Here is an 18,603-nt window from a genome sequence, read left to right as displayed (position 1 = left end):
ATTGGCTTTTTATAGTAAGTCTTGAGCATATTTGGTTTGAGGCAATAACAAACTTGAGGAGTTCCTAGTCACCTCAAAACCAAGGAAGTATTGAACTTCTCCTAAGGTTTTTAGAGCAAATTGCCTGTTAAGATCTTTTACTACTTGTGATATAATCTGAGGACTATTTCCTATTAACAAGATATCATCTACATATACTAAAAGATACACCACTTGAGATCCTTGTTTGTAAAAAAACAAACTAACATCAGAAGTTNAAACTTAAAGAGGGCATTTTCATAGCTGACCCACCTAGGTATAAAGCCAGACTTGTGGCTAAGGGCTACACCCAAAGGGAGGGGATAGACTTCAATGAAGTCTTCTCCCCTGTGGTAAAATACAAAACAATTAGGTTGATGCTGTCTGTAGTTGCTTATCAAGACTTGGAACTAGAGCAATTGGATGTCACCACTGCATTCCTTCATGGAACACTAGAAGAAAAAATCTATATGAGCCAACCTATGGGGTTTACTGACCCTAAGTTCCCTGAACATGCGTGCCTCCCAAAAAAGTCCCTATATGGGTTAAAACAGTCCCATAGGCAATGGTACAAAAGGTTTGACACTTTTATAATAGGTATAGGATTCAAAAGAAGTCAATATGACAGTTGTTTCTATTTTAAAATGGACAATAATCTGCCTATTTACTTACTATTATATGTTAATGATATGCTGTTGATCAGTAAGTCAAAAACCCTGATTAGTGAATTGAAGAAGAAACTAAACACTGAATTTGGCATGAAAAACCTAGGAAATGCAAAGAAAATTCTAGGCATGGAAATAAATAGGGATAGAAAGAGATGTGAACTTAGACTACAACAACAATCTTACTTACTGAAGCTAGTCACAAAGTTTGGCATGGCTGGTGCCAAACTTGTCTCAATGCCCTTAACCAGTCAGTTTATTCTCAGTAAGTCCTAATGCCCCAAAACTGAGTCAGAACTGTTGAAAATGGAGTCTGTTCCTTATGCTAATGTTGTGAGGTCACTGATGTATGCCATGATTAGTATTAGGCCAGACTTAGCCTTTGCCATTTCCATGTTAAGCAGGTATATGTCCAACCCTGGTATGGAACATTGGACTACTCTAAAATGGATGCTAAAATATATAAACAGTATTGTTTGTGTTAGGCTTTAATACTGTAAAAGAAACACTGCACTTGATCTGGTTGGGTTTGTAGATGCTGATTTTGTAGGTGATAAGAATACCAGAAATTCAACTACTCCATATTTCTTTACACTGGGTGGAAATTGTATAAGTTGGAAATCACAGTTACAGCCTATTGTAGCACTGTCTTCAACAGAATCAGAGTACATTGCAGTAACTGATGCAGTTAAAGAAGCCTTATGGCTAAAAGGAATTCTGACAGAAGTAAAACTAATTGGTGGAAAGGTGACAGTGTATTCATATAGTCAGAGTGCGATCCACCTAAGCAAAAATCCAGTGTATCACGAAAGAACTAAACACGTGGATGTCCACTATCACTTCGTGAGGGATCAAGTTGCAAGTGGAATCATTGAACTTAAGAAGGTACCCACAGAAGAGAATCCAGCAGATATGGGCACCAAGATTATCACTCCAGCCAAGTTCAAGCACTGCTTGAACTTGCTGTATATCAAGTAGTCTGGAGTGATAAAGAGCTATGACATAATGGTACCAGGCAAGCTGCACAAAAAGACTGTTTCCAGTGCTTCCAAGGTGGAGATTGTTAATGTGGAAGCCTGAAACAGCGTCGTTTTGAGTAAAGGAATACGATGTCGTTTTAGGCATAATAACCGGGACAAATTTAGAGCGCAGGATGCACTCCAGAACTAACGGCCAGGATCAATCACTCAGTCAAACCATATATAAACTCACTTTCGTTCAGAATAGAGAGAGACACACATTTTAGGGTTTTCTGGGTTTGCATTTTTTTGTGTTAGGGTTGAGATTATTATTCCAGATTGTGGTGTAATCAGTTCGAGTGGTTAGGGAGATTAATCATTCAGGTGAGAGTGTTGTTCTCTCGGGTTAGGGATATTCAGAGGGTATCTTGTAAGGCTGATTGCAGTTTGTATTTGGGTAGATCTGGTGAGTGTTGAATCTGTGTAATCTTGATTGTTCTTGATAATAGAAAGTGCAGCAAGCTCATACCGTTCTTGAGCTCAACGTGGATGTAGCTTATCCATAAAAGGATAAGTGAACCACGGTAAATTGTGGCTTTTTGTGTGTCTGTTTATTCTTGATTTTGTGTGATTGATTTGTGTTGTGTAAGATCAGTATTAGGCTTGCGTTCTAACATATATCAACTAACTTGATCTATTTACACACTAGATTATGGATGGCGTAACTAATGGTCTTTGTTGAAGTTTGTTGAACAATTTAGAGACAAGAAGGTTCTTGATAGATTATGATTTTACTTTTTATATACATATGTTGGTAACTATGTTGAAGAAGGCCTTGTTGATATGTGTCATTTGCTTATTCATGTTCAGCACCCTATTTCATTTGAATCATTAGATATTTGGTCTCTAAGCACAGTAACATGTTATAGAGTATGACTATGTATATGATAGCTAACCTATTTTTAAATTATTTTTAGAGAAACGGTGGTTACATGAACAAATGGACTAGCCACCATGCAAGTTATAGGACCATAACACTGGTAGGCTAAGAAGAAGAGGAGATGATGATGATAATAACCCATGGCGCCAGAAAGACAACTCCATTATTATATTCAAATCGTCTAACCTATTTTGCGGCTATACTGCATACATACTACTGATGTATGTATTGCGAGCTATAGGTTTATTGACTTGGTGCCTGTATCTTGTTTGCTGAGTACTACTATGTTCTGCTGGCAAAGGATCATGTTCAACTGATATTGGTTTTTTTTTTTAAAAAAAAAAAAAACTAATAATGGTGATGATTGTTGTGAAACTTGATTCAAGGATTAGTTTGTAAAACTTGATTCAAAATGTATATACATAAGAAATATATTTGTTTTTGAATGCATCCAAAGTTTTCACTTCTACTTTTCTACTGTATATTTGATTGTTGAGAAAATGTTAGAAAAATAAAAATATTTGGTTTGAGTGTATTGTGAATGATTGTTTTCTTTGGTTTCTTCATATAGTCGGTAAAAGATGCAGATTATATGATTTTTTCTTCATTTCTACATGCATGCCTTACTTATAAGGTTTTACCAAAAGCTTTAAATGAGTTTATGTTGTTATTTTCATATATCATTTTGTTGAGTGGGAAGTGATAACTCTGATATCCCTGTTATGAGGAAGCGTATGTCTACTAACATACTTGCTTGATTAACCTGATTCAACACATACATAAAGCAATAAATCAGCACAATAAAGAACAAGAAAGATTTAACCGTGGTTCGGGTGTTAACTAACCATTCGTCCACGTGAACTTTCCACAAATGCTCAGCTCTGCACTATTAAGGAGATTGTACAACCACTCAAGAACATAATACACACATCCTCACAATACATACAATAGAGATGAGATTAAAGAAATCTAACCCTAAGAGTATTGACATGGTTATACATGATTTCCCTTACACTCTCTGTCATATGATAAGATACTCTTTAATCTCTCCTAGGTCATAATCCCCATGACTAGATCCTAGAACCTAATCCCCATGATTAAATCCCTTGTGTTTGTGTGCTAACAAATCACCTCTAGAGCTTCGTCTTCCGCATCTTGCCTTCGAAGCTGAGCTTGGTATGTCTCATGAACTCCCTAAGCTGCTATCGTAACTCTGATGGGAATGCAAAATGTCATATTTACCCCCTTAATGTTTAGTCTTTATACATATTTGTTGCCTAATTGTACTGTTATTACTTTATTTGATTAGGAAGCAAATGGAGGTGTTAATTGCAAAATGGAACTAATTAGGTGAATTCGGACAGTTTCGACACTGCTTCGTAATCTGGGTATAACTCTCTCATCCGAGCTCCGATTTAGATGATTCAAAATGCTGTGGAACCATAAGAAATTATCTACAACTTTCATGTTTCGAGTTTGGAGAGATACTCGTTCATCAGGTTGAATCGGGCTTGAAGTTGACGCACCTGCACTGCCGACGTCCTGGAGCATTCTGCCTTGTCATGCAAATCAATTGGGCAGTTTATTATTGGAAGGTTTGAAGACATGTGGCACGCAAGTTACAGCTCTGAATCACCACTTTCCTATTTATTTTAGGACTTTACTTATTTTCAATTAATTAGAATCAGATTAGGATTAATGTTATTTTAGGATATTAGAATATTTTTTTAGGAGATTGTGGATCAAATACTTGAACGGATTTTTGTTAAGAGGATCAGATTAGGGTTTTTGAGGGGGACCACGCCTCTCTTTCTCTCTCTTGGGTGGATTTTCTTTTTCCTTGAATATTCGTGATGGCCATGAGCGGCTAAACTTTATAACTTGGTCGAAGGAAACGGAGGCCTTGGAATCAATCTGTGAGATCTAACCCGTTTATTTCAGTGTTCAATTTTATGCTTTGAGTATTGGATGTTCTTCTATGCTTATTTTAATGATTGTTTCATTTATTTCTAGGAGGCCTACTAGTTATTATTTGTTGCAATCTACTGCTAAGTTAGATATCAAATCCTAATTGTTTGATCCCTCTAACTTGTGAAGCAATTGGGTTATTAATTTGCTGCGTCGGGAATTAGTAATCTTAAGAGGAACACTCGACTAAATTAAATACAACCGCTTGAGTTTGTATTGTTTAGCTTCATCGACTCTCTAATTCTTAAGTCTGCCATTAGATTAAATCTAGCGCTTGTCTAGGTTGTTTAATGGTAAGATTAATTAAGATCGCTTGTTTCCTAATTAATTACAATTAAGGAGAGATAGGAAAATAGTTCCAACGGTGAATATTCAAAGTAGAATTGATTTACTTTTGCATCAATAATCAGTTGTAAGATTCCGATGGTGGATGTTACGGAGACCAATTTTCGTTATATTAATTGATTTCGAATTGAATTGTTTTTGTTTTTGTTTTTGGCTAAGATTGTTTTCTGTTTTACTCAAAACCCCCCAGCCTTATTCACATCATTGAAAATTCGGCTAGACACCTCTTCGTGGGATCGACCCCTTGCTTACCCTATTTACAGTTAGTATTTAGGTTAGGAAGGTTTTTAATCTTGGTGCCTACGATAGCACACCAAACTCCCCAGAGTTACATCTCAAAATTGCCTCTCAACTAGCTCACCTTTTAAACTTTGCTACCAATGACCTCCTTTGAAACTTCCTCCCACAAAGCTTGTTGAAACTCTCTCTCACATCGAGAGCTAGAATCTTCACTCATATGAAAACTCTTTTCTATAGGTTCTTGAGTAGTAGCTTTCCTACTATAACATACCTTCTTATTGCACTAAAAGTATAAATTCACTTCCCTTCTTATCATTTATTCCTATTCTATCACAACTTGATATGGAAATACAATCTTAATCAAATTAGAAATGTAAAATAGGAAATATTACACCAATCTTCAACTCCTTAGGATTAGGATTTTGAGGCAAACCCTAATTCCTAACCCTATTTCTCAAGTATTTATGTTATGGTTTTGTTGTCTCAATCATGGAGCACAGATATGTGCCATGTGTCAAGCTATTAGTGTTGTGCGAAAAATCCAAAGAGACAAATCCCAGTTTGGCATAAGATATCTTTCTAGATTCAAGGCCAAAGATCACGCCGCCTTCCTGATTTATTGAGTTTAATTTATTTCCAATTCATTGTGCAACAAATCAAGGAAGGATAATTCCCATTTGGGTAAAGAGATATCTGACGATATGGACTCCGCTCAAAGTCAAAGATCAAGTTGTTTTCCTATTTTAAGGACTCATGTTTATTTCCAATTCAAACATGTAATTGACCCTATATAAACCCTATTATTCAGTTTTGGGGGACACAAACAGGTGACAAAATACTCACTAGCATAACATTGTAAGCAAATCCCTACTTAGCAAAAACAATGGAGGTAAGTTGCATTCAAGCATCCAAACCACTTTAAAAGCTATTTGGCTGTGTTTTATCACTTTGTTTTCGTTACATTTGTTGTCCATCATCAAACCGTCGGGTTTAGTACAAACCCAACCCTACATAGATTCACCTCGAATGTTACATACTTCTCTTCGGTGCATGAAATAATTTCGAGAAAATCAAGAAAATAGAATGCTTGAAGAGGAGAAAAAGAAATGTAGAAATTTGGGTATTTTATTAACTGATTTTGAAGGATACAATTACACTATTAGTTCTTAAAATACAAAATGGTGTGCTTTACACAACTTTTTATTCTTATCAATTACCCAAACTAGGTTAACACAAACAGTCCTATAACTTCAATCTTGCAATGTACCCCAAGATCCAGGTTAAATCATAGTCCAATATTCCCGCTTAAACTAAACATTTCTTCGGATCAGCAATTCCTGCTCTGACCAATATTCCCCTTTAAGCTAAACATCTCTATAGATCAGCATTTGTGTTAAAATAATCACCAGAATGTCACTTCTTTAGACCCACATTATTACCACTTCTGCTGTAAGCAATAAATTATGCTCAACTCCACAATACTCAAACACCTTAATATATCAATACTACATCATTACCACTGCTGCCAAGTGTAATAAGAGACAAACACCTCTTCAGACTTACACCACCATCTTAATCAGTATTTAGTAATCCTACTACTAGCCATAAAGTTTGCATAACATTCAAAAAATTGAACAACTTCACAACACTTCAGATGTTGCACACACCACAACACATTCACAATACATAACCCTTAAAAATGGCAAACACATTTGCAATTATCACAAAGCCAACATACTCTCATTATACTCAGTTCAGTACCATACCAACATTCCTCCTACTATAGCCACACTAACAACATGTAATTGTCTTTAATTTCCTACACACATACTTACAAACAACATGATCTATGATCAGATCAGATTACCATATCAGCATGCCATTACTCAGGAAGAACAGAAACAACATTTAACTTTCCCTTAACATGACAAATCTATTTCCAGGAAGTGCCTTGGTGAGAATATCAACTGTTTGATACTCAAAACCACATATGAAACACTTAAAGTCTTCCTGGTAACCAATTCTCTAACATAATGGACATCAATTTCTATATGCTAGTTCTAGCATGGAATATAGGATTGGATGATAAGGCTCCAACACTCATGTTATCACACCAAATCATAGGGTGTTATCATCCAATCCCAAGTTCTTCAAATAGATGTTGAATCCACACAAGTTCAGTGGCAGCTTGACTCAGATTTGTATTCTACTTCTATAGATGATAGAGAAACCACCTTCTGCTTCTTTACTCCATTGAACTAGATTTCTTCCAAGACAAACATAATACCCACTGGTTGACTTCCTATCATTCCCTCACCTGCCCAATCTGATCAGCATAGCTTCAATAGAAAAATGTTCTTTTGTAAACAAGACCCATGTTTAAGAGTCCCGTTAACATATCTTAGAACCCTTACATGCAGTCCAATGACTACAGTAGGAACTTGAAGAAATTGACTTAACTGTTTCACAGCAAAACTTAAATCTGGTTTGGACAGATGAGATACTCCAAACCTCCAATGATACTCCTATATAAAATTGGCTGATCAAACAAATCATCATTTCTTTCCTTAGTTTAGCTCTAGTAGCCATGGTGTTGTACAGGATTGCAATCTGCCATATTGGCTTTTATAGTAAGTCTTGAGCATATTTGGTTTGAGGCAATAACAACTGAGGAGTTCCTAGTCACCTCAAAACCAAGGAAGTATTGAACTTCTCCTAAGGTTTTTAGAGCAATTGCCTGTTAAGATCTTTCTACTTGTGATAATCTAGGACTATTTCCTATTAACAAGATATCATCTACATATACTAAAAATACACCACTTGAGATCCTTGTTTGTAAAAAACAAACTAACCCAGAAGTTGAATTCACAAACCCCAATTTAATAAAGCATTCTTCAGCTTATCAAACCAAGCTCTTGGAGTTTGTTTAAGACCATACAAGGCCTTATGCAGTTTACACAACGTTGTTTTGTTTTGGTTGAGAATATACTGAAAATCCTTCAGGAGATAGCATAAATACTTGTTCTGATAACTTTCCATTCAAGAAAGCATTAAAAACATCAATTTGTTGGATTTTCCAATTATGATGGACATCTAGAGATAACATGATTCTAATGGTTGTTGCCTTAATGATTGGTGAGAAAGTGTCAAAGTAATCTAGTCCTAGGGTCTGCTGAAACCCTTTTGCGACTAACCTAGCCTTATGCTTGAAAAGGGAACCATTTGAGTTTAACTTAGTTTTGGAAACCCATTTACTACCCATTACATTCATACCATCTTCATAAGGTACTAATTCCCAGGTGTTAGTATTCACTGAAGCTTGATATTCTGCTGTCATAGAAGCCTTCCATTCAGGTATATTCAAAGCTTTTGTAATAGTTTTGGGTTCTTGTAAAATCAACTGAGCAGACAAAAGTGCTTGTATTCTACAGTTAGAGAAAGCATGTTTTGATTTGGTAATCATAGGATGCACATTTGTAGCTGAGGTAGGAGCTAAAGATAAGCTAGAAGATTGTACCAAGGGAAGTACTACCTTCGACTGAATGCCAACAAAATCTTTTGTGCTATTTGATAACATAGATGATTCTGTAGTAGGTGAAGTATCATTATCAGAGGTAGGTTGTGTGGATGAATTGGGCAATTTGGCTTCAAAGAAGGATGAGTCTGATGAAGCTGAATTTGACGAATAGTGATGTGTTTTAGTAGCTGTGTATGAACCAGAACCTGAACTAGTAGAACTAGAGACTGAAGGATACTTTGGAATTTTCCAAGACTTATTTATTTCAGGAACCATAGAACTATCAGTTGTGACAGATCTGGAGAGGTTAAAGTAGAAAATCCAGACTTGAAAGGAAAGTCTTTCTCATTACACTTCACTTGTTTGACAATGTATAGCTTTCTAGAGGGTAACATACATTTATAACCTTTATGCACAAGACTGTGCCTAAGAAAAACACATTTCTCTATGTGATATGACAATTTGTGCTTTTGATAGGGTCTTATGTAGGGATAACAACTACATCCAAAAATTCTCAACTTAGAATAGTTTGGTTCTTGGTAAAACAATATGTGAAATGAAGAATCAAAGTCTACAGGTACTAAGTGTAGTCTCTTTAGCAGGTATGTGGCTGTACTAAAGGCTGCCCACCAAAATTTTAAAGGCATTCTAGCATAGGCTAAGAGAGATAATCCAAATTCTGTTATGGTTTTATGTTTCCTTTCTACCCTACCATTTTGTTGATGAAGATAAGGACAAGAGTGCCTAAATAGAATTTCATTATGCTAGAGATAAATGGTAAAGGACCAAAATTCTTCTCCCCAATTAGTTTGCAAACATTTAATTTTTGCTCCTACCTGTTTTTCTAAAAAGCAATGGAACTATGTAAAGGCACTATAAGCCTCAGATTTACGCTTTAGAGGGTATATCCAAGTGTATCTACTAAAGTCATCCATAAAGATAATATAATATCTATACCCTTCAGTTGATAAAAGAGGCGCTGGACCCCAAAGATCAGAGTGCACTAACTCAAGAGGAGCTTTAACTCTAGAATGAGAAGCAGAAAAACTACACTACTGCATCTTACCAAACTAACTCCAAATCAGCCTTATATTTGTTAACATTTACAAAACACCCAATTCACTCATGCATAAACTTTTTTCCTCGCTTTTTAAATTTTTCGGATGACATTGCCCTTGTTATTGTCATTATTTACAGAAATTTCATTATACCCAAAACTAGCCACCACCTTCGACTGCCGTTGTAGGCTGCCAAAAGTCGCCATAATGGCGTACGACCAAGGCCGTGCGCCGATGAGGCTTTTTCTGACCGTGGATTATAGATCTATGGTTAGAAAAGGCAAGATTTGGCTGTGAAACGGCCATGTCATTGGCTATGAAATGACTAGATCTGTGGCACTGCCGGCATCACAAACAGATCTGTGCCACTGCCGGCGTCACGACCAGATCTGTGACACTACCAGCGGTGGTGGCTGGTTGGCTACCAGTAGTGGCTTGGGGTGGGTAGGGGTATTTTTGTTAAGTTTAAAACGTTTTTGGTTGCTAGGGTGTTTTTGCTAAATCTGAAAAGTAGGGGGTTAAAAGAATTATTCAAAAAAATAATAATAAAAAATACTGTTATATTAATATTTAAAAAGGAAGGCAATTTAGTAATCTATATAACATACACACCTATTTATCCCCTCAACCAAACATATTAATTATTCACCAATTTATTCGAACCAACTAAACACATTTTCTAATTATTCCCAATAATCTTCAAAGTCATCTTTTATTATGTTAATATAATATCCCCTGTAATAAAACATTATATGATCTAAACGCTTAGGAGTTAACAATAACTTTCCCAATTGATTATTCTTTTGTTATAAATTTATAAAAGTAAATTGATATTTCAATGATCAACTTAGAATTTAAATGGACAGAGACTAACGTTAGGGGTGACGTTTTGTGTTTCCATAACCATTGGGGAGGTTTTCTTTCCTATAGATGGGGATCAAAAGAGAATTCGGCTATTAAATAAACTACCATATAAATGAGTATCAGCATGACATTATCTTAATTTTTCATTTATTGTCGATTCTTTCGAAAATAAATTTCATTATTCTTTGATTTGGTCCCTAATGAAATTCTTTGACTAGGTCCATGTTCATACTATAGTATATACAAAGTAAATTCAATCTAAAAAAAAAATTTCAATTGAACTGGATTTCCAATAGTCTGAAAAGTGAAGTTATTTAAAAGAAAAGAAATTTTTTTTTTTTTAGAAAGAAAATATATTATTTATAATAAAAAATAGTTAATATATTTGGATGAGTTCAATTTTATTGAATAATTTGTCGAAATATTTTGAATATATACATTGTATTATTCTTAGTGTAATATAATACTTCTCCCTTATATGTCCGGCGCAAATTAACTTGATAGATTTAAAGCATTAATTGATTCAGTTCTTTCCAATTTCAGATTATTCAAATCATGAACAAAACCAATTGGCACCACCTACATAATAACTAAAAAAAAAAAAAAAAAAAAAACATGGTTGAGATAAAATTTTCTAAATGGCTACTGATCTTATTTTCAATAATAAGCCTGCTTCTAGTTTGTGCTTATGACAAAGGTACTGCCCGTTACATATTTGATTATTATTCAAAAGGTTGCAAATCGTTTTCTAAATGGCTTCCACCAGTTGGTGAACCTTCGAGGATTTATATAGATGAAGTATTGGTTTCTCGTGTTGTGAATACGATTATTTTGAATGCCCCTCCTGTTCAATCCAACAACTCGAAAAGTGCATTTTTGTTCTTGACTCCTGGTCCATTGCCTTTTCAATTGCTTTGGGATAAGTTTTTCCACGTACGTACGTTTAGGGTTTTCTTTTTAAATGTTTTGTATACTAAATGAATTATACATTGCAGAAGTCTGCATTACGTCTATACATTCTTTTAAAATGTGGACATCATTTTTTAGCAGTACTAGATGATTTGCCACCGTTTTTAAATATTGAAAGACAAAAATTCAATCAAAATTTTTTATACCAAAAATTGTATATAATTGTCTCAATGTTTGTTTTCATCAATTTTCGCATGAAAATCCTGAGAGTACTCAATATCAGGATTATTCACTTTTCCTTTAAAACAAGTATAGATTTAGAAATGCTCACATGTTATCATATTCCTTGTTCCTATTGCTTCATCAAATTTATGATCATCTTGAGTTTATAATTTTATTAATTGGCAGGGTCACGACGGAATGTTCTCTGTTTATGTCCTTGCATCAAATGAAAGACCAGTGCCTGTGAGTCGTCGCTTTGTTAATCGGGAAATAAGGAGTGCCAAGGTATTTACGTTCTTCAACTCATTGTGGATTTAATACTCTTGTTTTTTTGTTATTCCTCTAATCCTTCTAACATGTTATCTTCGTCAAATTTATGATTCACTGATGTCGAAGAATAAGTAATATATATGTACTTTGTTTTAGGTTTTTATACTTAGAAGAGAAATTTAATAGAACCAATAAACTATTGATAAAGTATAATTTATATTTGATTTACTCATTTCGTTTTGTTTTGCTTTACCGTCTTATTATGGGCTTTTCAAATTTAATCTTTTCTACTTTGTATTTGTTTGAATAAAAGTTGAGTAATGCTACAGCCATCGAAGGTTGCACACCGAATTTGTGCACCAAATAACGTGACAAAATCCTGACCGTTGATTCATTATCAGTTAATATTAATCAACGGTTAGGATTTTGTCACGTCATTCGATGCGCAACCTTCGGTGGCTCTATCATTTTCGATAAAAGTTACCTCTACATTGAATAAAAAAAGCGATTGAAAAATTGTGCTTTCAAATTCAAGTTTTCGTGTGTTTAAACACTTCCATAAAAAAATCTTTAAGGTTAGATTTTTACGTAGATATGTGATGTTATTGTTCTAAATTAGTTTGCTCTCTCAAATGTGACAAATTTTGCCAACAAACTAACATGTCATTGAGTGCGTAATATTATGTGCAGGTGGTTTGGGAAGGAATTTCAATGGTTGATGCAGAGAGACGATTATTGGCAAATGCACTTCAAGACCCTCAAAACCAGAACTTTGTGTTACTCTCTGATAGTTGAGATAATATTTATTCATATTATTTATCTTTCTTCATTTTGACTTCATTTTCTCAATCATTTATTTTCATACTTGTGGGATTGCAGCTCTGTACCATTGCATAGTTTTGACCAATGTTCCGAAAACCGGACCGGACTATAACCCGTTCAAGGGTACGGTTTTTGGTTTGACCGGTTGGATCGATCAATTGAATCATTTTTTGTAAAAATTTTTTAGTCCTTGAATGTTTGAAATTCATCAAAAACACCCCTATAATACTCCCTTAAGGTTTGAAATCTGTCCAAAACATCCCTACCGTGTGGAGGGACTCGTGATGGTGGCGGCAGCGATGATCAACGGCCAATCGAGGTTTGGAATCATGGGGCTTTTGATGTATAGGTGTCGGCGAATCTGATGGTGGTGCTAGGGAGTTCCATCAGCGCCGGAACTCATCGGAATCAACAAAAGAAGTCCGACGGTTGTTGAACTTTAGGTGGATGGTGAGCGACGAAGGCTGGACGACAGCGACTGAAAATGGCTCGGTTTTGTCTTGGAGATGCCGTCAAGTCTAATGGTGGTGTTTTCTCCGTCAAATGATGCCGGAATCCGACAAATTTGAGCTATGATTGGATCGCGATTGGACCGCAATTCAGCACTATTCCGGCGGTCCAACCACGGTCCAATCCAGTTTGAATGCAATTAATGGTTTTTAAAGGATTCCGGATCGGATATGCCGCCGGTTACCAGTCGAACCGGTCCAACCGGACGGTTCGGTCCGGTTTTCAGAACATCGGACGCGTCAACTTTAGGTGGACGGCGAGCGACGAAGGCTGGACGACGGCGACTGAAAATGGCTTGATTTTGTCGTGGAGATGCCGTCAAGTCTAATCATGGTGTTTTCTCCGTCGAACGATGCCGGAATCCGACGGATTTGAGTTGCGATTGGATCGCGATTGGACCGCGATTCGGCACTATTCCGATGGTCCAACTGGGGTCCAATCCGATTTGAATGCAATTAACGGTTTTTAAAGGATTCCGGACCAACTATGCTGCCAGTTACCGGTCGAACCGATCCGACCAGACGGTCCGGTCCCATTTTCAAAACATTGGTTTTGACTATATTTACAATTACTTGATGTATGCAAATACTAGCTTCGTTGAAAGGTAAGTATAATTATATATATGCTACAAATATGTCCTTATATACGATCATGTTAATTAATTACTTTACTGAGTTTATTTTGCCTTTATGAAATGCATGGTCCTTCAGCTTTGAGGAGCCTGGTAGGTTTGGAAATGGAAGGTATTCACCACGCTTATTACCTGAAATTCAGAAGAAATATTTCAGAAAGGGATCACAGGTATGTATCTTGCAACTTGAGAGAATTGTGTATTCTTCTCTTGAATCATTTTCAAACTTGAATTTATATTAATTAGTATATAGTTTTAATATTAGTAATATTTAAATTCATGTATTTTAAATTACTATATTATATTTTCACTCTTTTCCCTCTTCATGCATCGCCTATGGTGAATTACAATCTTTACTATTCAAAATTCAGATATCATTGCAAGGTGATCATTTTATTTTAAATATATGGTCCGTTTCATGCAATTATTTGTTAATCTCTAAAGTAAGCCATAGACTGAATTAATTGTTTGACAAGAATGTTGTTGATTGTTAAAGCTAACTTCGGAGGCGAAATATTGCGTCTCTGATGAACAGTTCTTGCCAACTTTCCTCCATGTAAGCATTTTAATTTCTTCAATACTTTAATTTAATTAGTACCACAGCATTGATTTATGATAATTTCTATACCTTTTCGGATGGTTGATCCTGGTGGAATTGCAAATCGTTCCGTTACATATGTAGATTGGTCTGAGAATAAATGGCATCCCAAAACATACAAGTCTCAGGATGTTACTTACGAGCTTATTAAGAATACTACGGTATAAACTTTGGATGTTTGATTTCTTTCTTCTATTAATTATTATTATTATTATTTGATGTTGTTATTTTTAAATGCAGTTAATTAATCGAAGTGGGCACTTTAACAGTGATAAACAGGTAAACATTTTAAACAATCTGGTATTTAGTGACGGATGTAGGATTTTGTTTAAGTGGGGGTAAAAAAATAAAAATAAAACAAATTGTAGATTAGAAATAAAAAAATCGACCCCATATATATCAAAAACATGAGACATAGGTTAATATTACTATTTTAAATAGACGAAGATAATTTGGTCAAAGAGGAAAAAAAAAAAAAGTTATTTTGGTTTGGAATTATAAGTATATTGGTTATTTTGCTTATGTACACTATAGTCTGTATTCAATTATAAGGAAAAAAAAGAAAAAGTAAGTTTAAAATATTGTGAAGGTTTGAGAGAAAAAAGAAAAGTGGTGGTTATATGCATTGAGACTACTTCATGAAATAAAATAAAGGGTTTTTATTGTTAAGAATACAATTAGAAGGATATTAACAAAATTTTCTAGGGTCAGTGGGGGCATGAGCCCCTGCTGAGCTCTTAGTGCCTCCGTCCATGCTAGTGTTTTGAGTTAATAATTCAAGATTGAGACTGATTATTGGTTAATTTGCGAAGATAATTAATTAATCAATTTTCTTTTAACTATTTAAAAAGGAAGTGCAACTTCAACCTTGTCTATGGAATGGAAAGAGACGAGGATGTTACTTATTTGCAAGGAAGAACTCGTCCTCGAGTGCGGGTTTTCGGTGGATAAACCATTATGTCCTCCAAAGTAGCGAACACGTAACCCTTATCATCAATCTTGCTTGAAACTCGAAAATATCCATTCTTCTTTATCTTTCTTCCACCATTAGCTAAAAACATTGCCTTGTAAAATACGAACTAAGATAGTAAATACTGTAACGTTTTTGCCTTCGATAGTTGCTTCTTGCTTCATTTCAATTTCAACATACTCGACCTCTTGAACAAAAACTTCTTCTTCAACAATTTGCTTTGTTTTAGCTCCTAATTGTACCTTCTCGTTCAAATATTCGACTTTAACATGTTTGTCTTCAACTTGAATTTCTTGTTCTTCAACCATGGTTTCCACTTTGTTGATGTGAATTTTCATAACCGTTAAATCGCCGAGACATCAACACACGCCAACCAAAGATACTCGGTTGACTTCTAGGAGAACTGAGTAAGATAGATGCATGATTCTTGGGAACCAGCGTTAGCGACCCATGTTGCATGCGGTGGAGCTCAAACTAGTGATGAGCCTCCTAGTAGATGAGAGATAAACTAGACATTTTTAAAGTGGTTCGGCCGTGAGAACAAATAAAGCCTACATCCACTATTATTTTATTGTTTTGTGTGGTGTTGGTAACTTTTAACTTTTAGAATTTAAGCATAAGATACAAATAATTCTGTGAACCATTTGAGTGAAGTATGAGTGAGAGGGATAAATTTACCGTATAATAATTATGAATTCTTTTAGGAGGCGCTTGATTTCGACAATGTTTTATTACAAAAAAAATAGAATTACTAATGAAATAGATAACCTTGAAGATTAATAGGTATAAATTATTATAATGTTCGGTTCGTGTGGGTTGTATAATTAATTAATTAATAATTATATATATAATGTGTATGATTTAATAAATATGAAAAATACAAAATGAAGATGTAAGAAATGAAAATATTGAATGATAACTTATAGGAAGAAACGTGATTTTATTACAACTTCACAAATTAACATCCATTAATGTAGTTACTGTAGCAAAACACTGTTCATCACAGTTTGCTGTTACTATTTACACCTTGCAGCAGCCTACAGTTCATCTGTAGCCCTGTTCATTTCTTATTTAAATTAGGGGTTAGATAAATCTAGAAGGCTTTAATCTTGAAGAACTCTAGAATTGATTCTAGGTCGCGCTTGGTCAGCCTAGAGGGTGCACTTGGTCAACCGTGTTTGGTGGTCCCATGATCTAAGAGAGAAACTGGAACTTTTAGGTTATAATTATTTTAGAGATGTCTAATTTCTTAAGGAGATTAGGAAGTAGCAGTAGACGAGATGATAATAGTAGCAGTAACGCTATTAGAATTAATAGTCAACACCAACACATAAACAATAACCAAGAATTAATGAAATCTATTAATACTCAAGAGATTAATATAGCAAAAATCGATCAATACTTACATAACTGGAACATACCACCAATTAAGAAAGACACAGTATATAAAAAAGGTAGTTTTGAATTTTGTCAGATTACTCTATTAAAACAACAGAAGACACAATAATGATAACCGAAGAAAAGGTTGAAGAAATTCAACTTTTCTCCGAAGAAGCAATATATAAACACAGACAAAACAATTATAAATTTTTACACATAGGATTAGTACAAATAGCAGTAAAACCATTATTTAGATTAGGACAAAACATTCCAATAATAGTAATGTTAAGAGATGCAAAAAATTTAAACTTTAATAACTCTTTATTAGCAGTATTAAAGTCTAATTTAGAAAGTGGTCCAGTATATTTTGAGTGTTATCCAACCTTTACGGTAGGATTATATGATCCAACAATACTGTCTGCATTAACTATTAACTTAAAAGCTTCTAATCTTACTTATCAAGATAAAGCCCAACCAGTAGCATTAATATATAGGATTTATTACACAGTTATGAATACCACAATTAGTCCAAGAGCCATTAGAATGTCCCCACTAGGACACAATTATTATGAAAGCTGATAGAACAAAACATAAAACTTTTACACCGAAAAGATTAGCTTGGGATGAAATTATTAAACAAACAGATTGGAAATTAGAAAAATTATGCCCTCCAAAACCTTTACATGATCAAAATGAATATGAAATACAACAAATAATATAAGAACCAGATGGTACAATAAGATTAAAATTTAGAGAAACTCCTTTAGAATAAAATCAACCCATAATTACTAATAAAAATCATCACAACCCTAGGATTGAAGAAATTACTACACCTAGGCCCTCATCAGCACGTTCAACAAGTAAATTAGTAGGAGTAAATTACTCCCCTCCTATACCAAAACCAGCATATGAAAACACATAAAGTCCACCTAGTTCACCAACACAATCAGAAGTATTAGGAAATTATAGTCAAATTAACACAATAACTAAACCGTTTGAAATTAAAAAAGAATTATTAAAACAGGAATTCCTACAAAACTATAATAAAGAAAAAAGACAAATTTTCTTTACAACATTTAAACCAGAAGAACAAAATACCCTTAGATCTGAATTGTACAATACACAAGAAAAATTAAAACAAAATCTTTATTTCTTTAATTGGTTAGAAAATAGAAAATATTATCAAAATTTAAGTGAAAAGAAAACTATTTTTGTAACTACTAATACAACAAAAAATTGGCAAACATCAACAAATAAAACTATTAGATCTGTACATCCACCTTTAGAAGAAATTAAAATAGAACATCAACAAGCAGAAATAATAGCATCACCCTTTAAAAAAATTAATAAAATTGATGATAACAAAAAACAACCAACTTTAAGAGACATTAAAAATATTCAACATCAAAACAATTATTCTAATCAAATTCTCCACACTATTAGTCAACAAATGAATAGGATAGAAGATAATACTACACACGTAATCACAAAATTTTCAAAAACCCCCAGGAAGGAGATAATAGATATAGAAAATTCAACACCTCTTTATGTAAAAAAATATGTTAAACTATTTTTTGAACCCTTTGATATACCAAAAGAAGAAATAATAAAATTCAATAATCACAATACTATTCTAGAAAAAATTCGCAAAAAACTTAATGAATTAGCACCTTCAAAATCAAACATTAATGTTCTTGCAGAATCCGACTCTATAGAA

The 18,603-nt window shown here is 34.3% G+C and overlaps 1 pseudogene; it reads left to right on the top strand.

Moving 5' to 3' along the window:
- Window positions 1–11,189: 11,189 nt before the first annotated feature.
- The window catches only part of LOC116137857, a 48,400-nt pseudogene continuing 40,986 nt past the window's right edge, over window positions 11,190–18,603 (top strand).

This window comes from Pistacia vera, unplaced genomic scaffold, assembly GCF_008641045.1.
Source record: "Pistacia vera cultivar Batoury unplaced genomic scaffold, PisVer_v2 Contig336, whole genome shotgun sequence".
In the NCBI taxonomy this organism is placed as follows: Eukaryota; Viridiplantae; Streptophyta; class Magnoliopsida; order Sapindales; family Anacardiaceae; genus Pistacia; species Pistacia vera.
This window is presented reverse-complemented; position numbering and strand designations above follow the sequence as displayed.